This window comes from Merops nubicus, unplaced genomic scaffold (genome assembly GCF_000691845.1).
Source record: "Merops nubicus isolate BGI_N331 unplaced genomic scaffold, ASM69184v1 scaffold1682, whole genome shotgun sequence".
NCBI classification, from domain to species: domain Eukaryota; kingdom Metazoa; phylum Chordata; class Aves; order Coraciiformes; family Meropidae; genus Merops; species Merops nubicus.
In genome coordinates this window covers 32,224-38,459 of record NW_008595421.1, presented here as the reverse complement: position 1 = coordinate 38,459, position 6,236 = coordinate 32,224, and the positions used below count along the sequence as shown (strand labels likewise).

Below are 6,236 nucleotides of genomic sequence, written 5' to 3'. Positions count from 1 at the left end.
GGAGCCCCAGCAATGCCCCGAGGGGGGAACCCCTCTGCTGGGAGCCCAGCAGGAGAGAGTTGGGCTGGGGCAGCTGCAGAGAAGGCTCAGGATGGTGGATTTTTAGTGCTCAGGAAGCCTGTGGCTGCTCGTGTTTTCAGGAAACTGCAAATAAAGCCATCCATGCCAAGGCTGTTGGCTTAGGTACCCATCAGCAAGGCTTCAGAGCTTCCATCTCAACCTTCAGCAAAGCTCAAATTAATTTTACTCATAATGGAGCAGCCACAGTGAAAAGGAGCAATTAGAGGTGAAAAGGACCAATTAAAAGAACCCCAGAGACCTGCTCCCCAAATAGTTGGCATGGGTTTGCTGCCAGCATAAGTGCCAGGAGCACCAGCCTCCACATTCCCCGGGGACTACCTCACTGGTTTGAAGTGGCTTTTGGGATGGCACCTCCATGGTTTCCACACCAGGCAGGAGAACTATCCCTCAGGCTAATGAACTAAGTGTTTCAGAGGGTTTTCTCCTCCCCTGGCATCTAACTTTGGAAGGTGGAAATTCAGAAGTGGTGAAAGAGAGGAGCTGGGTTTTGTTGGTTTTTTTTGTTTTCCTTTTTTTTTTAATTCCTATTTATAATTAAACAAAACAAATATTCTTGCCCCAGGATATTGGGGGTGGTGAAGGAAGGAGGGGAACCTTTAGTGCAAGAATCATCCTTGGCCTGGGGAACAGAAGCAGGCAGAGCTAGAATGGCAGCTACAGAGACCACCATCCCCCTGGCTCACCCCACATCCCTCCCCACAGAAAAGCAACAAACAACAAAAGCTGCAAAGATGAAGTGGTGGGAGAGGAGCTGAAGAGATCTTAGAAAACCTTGTGGCTTAAATCCTTCTGGAGCTGCTGGAAAGAAGGAGGGAGCAATGCTGGAAACCAGTCCTACATCTGCTCCCATGGCATGTGCTGCCTCTCTCCCTGGTGTTGCCTCCATCACAGGACACAAACTGGCACTGGAAGGAGCCCCTCGGCACCAAGACTCCTGATTTTGGTTTATTTGGGGTTTATTTTTTTCCCTCCCAATGGCTTCCTGGGTAAGTCCTGTCCTCAGCGACTTCTCAGGGTGTGTGATGATGCCCTGAGCTCATCTCCAGCTGCACCATGGAACTGCCCTGACCCAAATCCACCCTTTACCTCACTCCTTTGACTTGCATCGCTGGTTTCTTGGCTCCCTGTGGTTTGAACGAGCAGCTCAGGAGCAGACCCAGACTACAACTATATCAATACATTAACCAGTGTATTTCCACAGCAAAGTCTCTCCACTGGATTCTGAGCGAGGTCCTGGCATCCTCTGAGCAGAGACCAACTCTCCCAGTCCTCAGCAGTTCCCCACAGGCAGTCTTCAGAAAGGATTCCTCCTCAGCAGGCATTTGGGACACAGCCCTGCCTGGCTTTTAACAGCATGGAGGTGGTCACCCCATCCCAAATTGCCCCCAGGCTTGAAAAAGAGATGTTTATTTTACACGTACAAATGTAGCTCTGGGCATGGAGGGTGAATTTGTGTCTTATCTGGTGGCTCGTAGCTGAAGCTGCAGAGAGGAAGGGAAGATTCCCCTGGGGAAGGGCTGTGGGTGTATTTCTACACCAGACCTTTCTGATGCCTGACACATGGGCTGCTGCAGCAGGGCTGCCGACCTTGGGGTTGATTGTGGCATGGAATCATAGAAACATTTTGGTTGGAAGAGACCTCTAAGATCATCAAGTCCCACTGTTAATCCCTCCTCCTCCTCCAGGCAATGCCTCCAAAGACAAGACTGCCCCTTGCAGCATTGCATGGTGCTCTCATCCAGCAATTAGACTCCAGCTCGGTTGCCTGGGGAGGATTAAGTCACCTTTGTACAAATCTCAGAATTAATATTCCTCTCTCTCTCTCTCAATCCCTTTTGAATTGTTGGCAGGGTTGTGGCCATTTACCTTCTGCAAAAAAAAACCCCACTCTTGCCTTGTAAACCTCATAGCCTGTGCCCCCAGCAGAGCAATGCCACTGGGCAGGTTTTTCTTCTCCCATGTGAGTTGCCATGAAAAATAAATAAGAATTTATTTTGTCCATATTTTTCCGTGTTCCCCAGTGAATGCTGCCAGCTGACATTTTATCAGCAAGGGGATCATGGGTGTTATTAAACTGACCTTGGGTCGTTCTTCCTTGTCAGTTTATCAAGCTACATAAGAAATGTCAACAAAGGCTTTCATGAAACGCTTTGAGGAACAGAGGATAAAAAAAAACAGCACCAAAAAGGGTTTAGAAATGAATCCCAAGACCACTGTGGAGAGGGATGTGAGTCTAAATCCCTCCTTTCCTAGTTTAAAACCCTTACTCCTTGTCCTACCATCACAAAGCCTTTTGAATAGACCATCTAGGCTGTGACACCACCTTAGACATGACCTTACCTCTGGTTTTTGCTAAATTGAGGGGTGCTAAAATGGATTTAAGGTTGGGAATGGTGTAACTAGGACAAAGCCCACTGGCAGAGGAAAAGCCTGGCAGCTTAGCATCCGAGGTGAACAGAGGGACATCTCAGTGGGCTTGCACATGGGCTCAGGCAGGAGAAGAGCACCTCATGTCTCAGAGCTCTAGTTACATCTCTGCTACGTGCATACATCCACAACCACCCCAGGAAAGTCCCTCTCTTGCCCAAACAGAGTGGCTTCACCCAAACTGCCCTTTGGGGGTGGTCCTGTTCTGTGATAACCCCTAAACTGTGCCCCAGTTCTAGCAATTTAACAGTCAAGTTGACACCACCCTGGTGCCCATGTCCTTTCACTGCTTTAAATACAAATACAGCCAAATCCTTCCAGGACCTGCTGTGTAACAGAGAGCTCCCCAGGGCAGACCAGTCTCCATCACCACAGCACCTTCTCCTCCTCTCCACCTCCCAACAACCCCAGAACAACCTGCAATGAGGCTCATGTCAACCCTTTTTTGGTGCCACACCTTTGTTTAAATTCACTTTTGTATTTTTTTTCAGCAGCTGTTGGTGTCCCCTATGGGGATAATAGTGGTTAATATTTAATAATAAATATCTGACCAACAGGACGTAGGTGTTTTACCATTTCCCAGGAGAGAACAGACATTTTTTGTCCCTTTCCAAGTGTATTTCCTGCACTCTGACTCACACCCCTCAGATTTCAGTGCCAGATGTTGGTGAATTTGAGACAGTAAATTTGAAAATTTGATTTGGGACAGGTAAATTTGATATTTTCGGGGACAGAGTCTTAGGATGTCTCAGTTTGTAGCAGTTCAGTTCTTTAACCACATTTAGGAGGAAGGAGACTTTGAGGGCTCAATTTTAGAACTTGTAAAACCTGATAAATGTCACAGAATCACAGTATGGTGGGGGTGGGAAGGGACCTCTGGATGGATGATCTGGAGATCATCTTGTCCAGCCCACCTGCTAAAACAGGTTCACCTAGAGCAGGTTACCCAGGATCACGCCCAGGCAGGTTTGGAATCTCTCCACCACATCCTCTCTGGGCAGCCTGGTCCAGGGCTCCATCACCCTCATAGGGAAGAAATGTTTCCTTGGAAAAATAAAAAATAAAAAGGCAAAGAGGAAAATACAGTTGGGCCACTCTGCTCCTCGGGTCTGTCACCATACCCTGGCTGCTGATGGCTTTGCTGTCAGCATTGATGAAGAGCAGCCACACTTGACAGTGCAAAGACAAACACGAGGGCAAAGAAGAGGCAGGAGGAGTTGGGGAGGGAAGAGCTCCAGCCCCGGGGCAGCTCAGCACATGCTGAGTGCTGTAATTTGCTCCTACACCTCCACAGAGCCTCTCAGCACAAAAAAACAAGAGCAGGAGTTTACATGTCTGAGTAAATCAGCTTCTCGGAGCCAGGTTCTCAGCAGGTCCCAGCTGACATGGCTGGCTGGAGCTCAGTGGGCATATGTCAGTCCTATCAACCAGGGCCAGGACTCGAGGTGCAGAATCAGGTCCTGGGACAAGTCATCTGGGGCAAAAGACCAAGAGCAGCAGATGCACATTTAGACCTTGGGTTTGTCCTTCACTTCACGCCTGGACATGAGGAGCCTGAACCTGGCTGAACCTGAAGCAGAGCAGACTCTGGAGGCATGGAGGCAAGTTCCTTGCAGGGTTTCATGACCCCCTTTGTGTGGGCTGGGAGTAAGGCTTCAGATTTTACAGGTAACTTTAGTTTTAGGGCTGAGCACTCCTGGACTATCCCTCGACCAAGCAACTTACCCACAGCATGGCCCATTCTGTAGCACCATGGCCAAGCTGAAGTCTGGGCATACAGATACTACTAAATTCACTTTGCTGCCTCTCCTGGTTTTGGCTGGGGTAGAGTTAATTCCAGAAGTGGGTGGTCCAGTACAGATTGCCTGTTGGGAACCGTCCCCAGCATGTGCAAACTCCTGAAGCTCTGTTTGGCAGGGTGTTCTCTGGGCCAAGCCAAGCCCATGGTGGGGCCATGCTGTTGAAATAACCCAGCCTGAACACGCTGGTAGCTGTGAGGAGGGTTGCACAGTGTGGGAGATGGAGCTGGGCATGGGCTGGCATACTCCTGTCCTGGACAGAAATCTCCACGTCCACCAGCTTTTGTACTTCCATTAGATAGATGGATCCGTAGGATAGGACAAGAGGAAACAGGGTCAAGTTTCACCAAGGGAGGTTTAGGTTGAAAATCAGGAAGAATTTCTGCCCTGAAAGGGTTGTCCAGGGCTGTGCCAGGCTGCCCAGGGCAGTGGTGGAGTCCCCACCCCTGGAGGGGTTTCCAAGCTGTGGAGATGTGGTGTGAGGGACACGGGGCAGTGGGGACCTGGCAGTGCTGGGGGAAGGGTTGAACCTGATGTTCTTAAAGGTCTCTTCCAACCAAAATAATTCTGTGAGTCTATGCTTCTGTGAGTCTGTGACTCAACAAGTCTGTGGTGCTACAGACCCTAAATTGATTTCTCATGAAGGACTTTGCAGCGTGAGGCAGAATTCACCCTGCAGCAGAGGACAGCGTGGCTGAGGCAGATTTCACCCCACTGGTGACAACTGAATCATTTTTGGATGATCTTCAGAAAGCTGCCCAGGGTGCTCAACACTTGCTTAGGGCAAGGCTGGGTTGCATTGTCCTCCCAGTTCTGTGATCTGTGTTAGATCAGACCAGAAAAACTGACTACCTGCTTAGTGTGACCTCACCCAAGGTGTGGGGTGCTCGTGTCCTGCCTGGGTCCTGTTTGGGGGGTGCTGCACCTTCTGGACTTAAATAAATCTATATAAACTTAGACATAACCCTATCCTTCTACGAAGCTTTCCTGGTCACCTTACATGGTGATAAACAAGGTAAAAATTGGCCGTGTTGGGCAATTGTTCATTTATTTGGCAAGAAACTGGGTTTCACCCTTGAAATGAAATGTGAAATGCATCTTTTGTTCCAGCATCCTGTGCTGAGATGGCCTTGCTGTGTTCTCACTGGTGGCTGGCAGCTCTTGCCCAACAACAGAGCCTCCAACGTAGCTCTTTGGCTGTGTGGTCAGTCCAATCCATGATCTCCCTTTTGGGGAAATTGGTCTAAATTACAGGAGTCGCATCCAGATCCAGACTGGGATAATTAGGAGGCAGGGAAATGGAAAGTGAGGAGCAATTAGGGTTTGCTTTGCCCTTTTTCTTCTTTAATTTGAACTTTCAGTTTTTGTCAGATGGTCGTTTATATACCACACCCCAGTCTGAAGGATAGAATCAGACACTGAGGCAATTTATGCTTCCACCACTGGCACAAACTGGAAGAATAAACCAAATCTTTTAAAATCCAGGGCTCTGAGAAGGGAAATCTGCTTCTTTCAGCCTCTGGGCATCTGGAGGTTTGGAGTTTACAGCAAGTGCACTGTGAATTTAAGGTTCTATCACGTATGCCAGTAAGGACCCAGCTTCACATCTCAGATCTGAGGCTGAGCTTCTGCAGAGCACTCAGGGATTTTAGGGGATCAGCTCAAAACTCTTCCTAATAGTCCTGGATTCCTGAAAGCACCACGCCCACCTTCCACCAGGACAGCCATGGTCCTGAGAAGCAGCTCAACCACCACAACCATCAACCACCCCTGTGGATACTTCCTCTAAAGATGAATCTAGCTGGACAAACTCAGCAAGAGCATCAAAAAGCTGAGAAATAAAACAAAAGTTGCAGAGAATTGGTAAAAATTATTATTCATGAGTTTCCTCAAAGTTTTCCTCAAAGACCTCCAGGGCTTATCAAAAGC

The 6,236-nt window shown here is 48.7% G+C and overlaps 1 protein-coding gene across 1 annotated transcript in view; it reads right to left on the bottom strand.

Moving 5' to 3' along the window:
* The window catches only part of FAM167A (family with sequence similarity 167, member A), a 9,242-nt gene that overhangs the window by 875 nt on the left and 2,131 nt on the right, over positions 1-6,236 (bottom strand). The window lies entirely within an intron of this gene.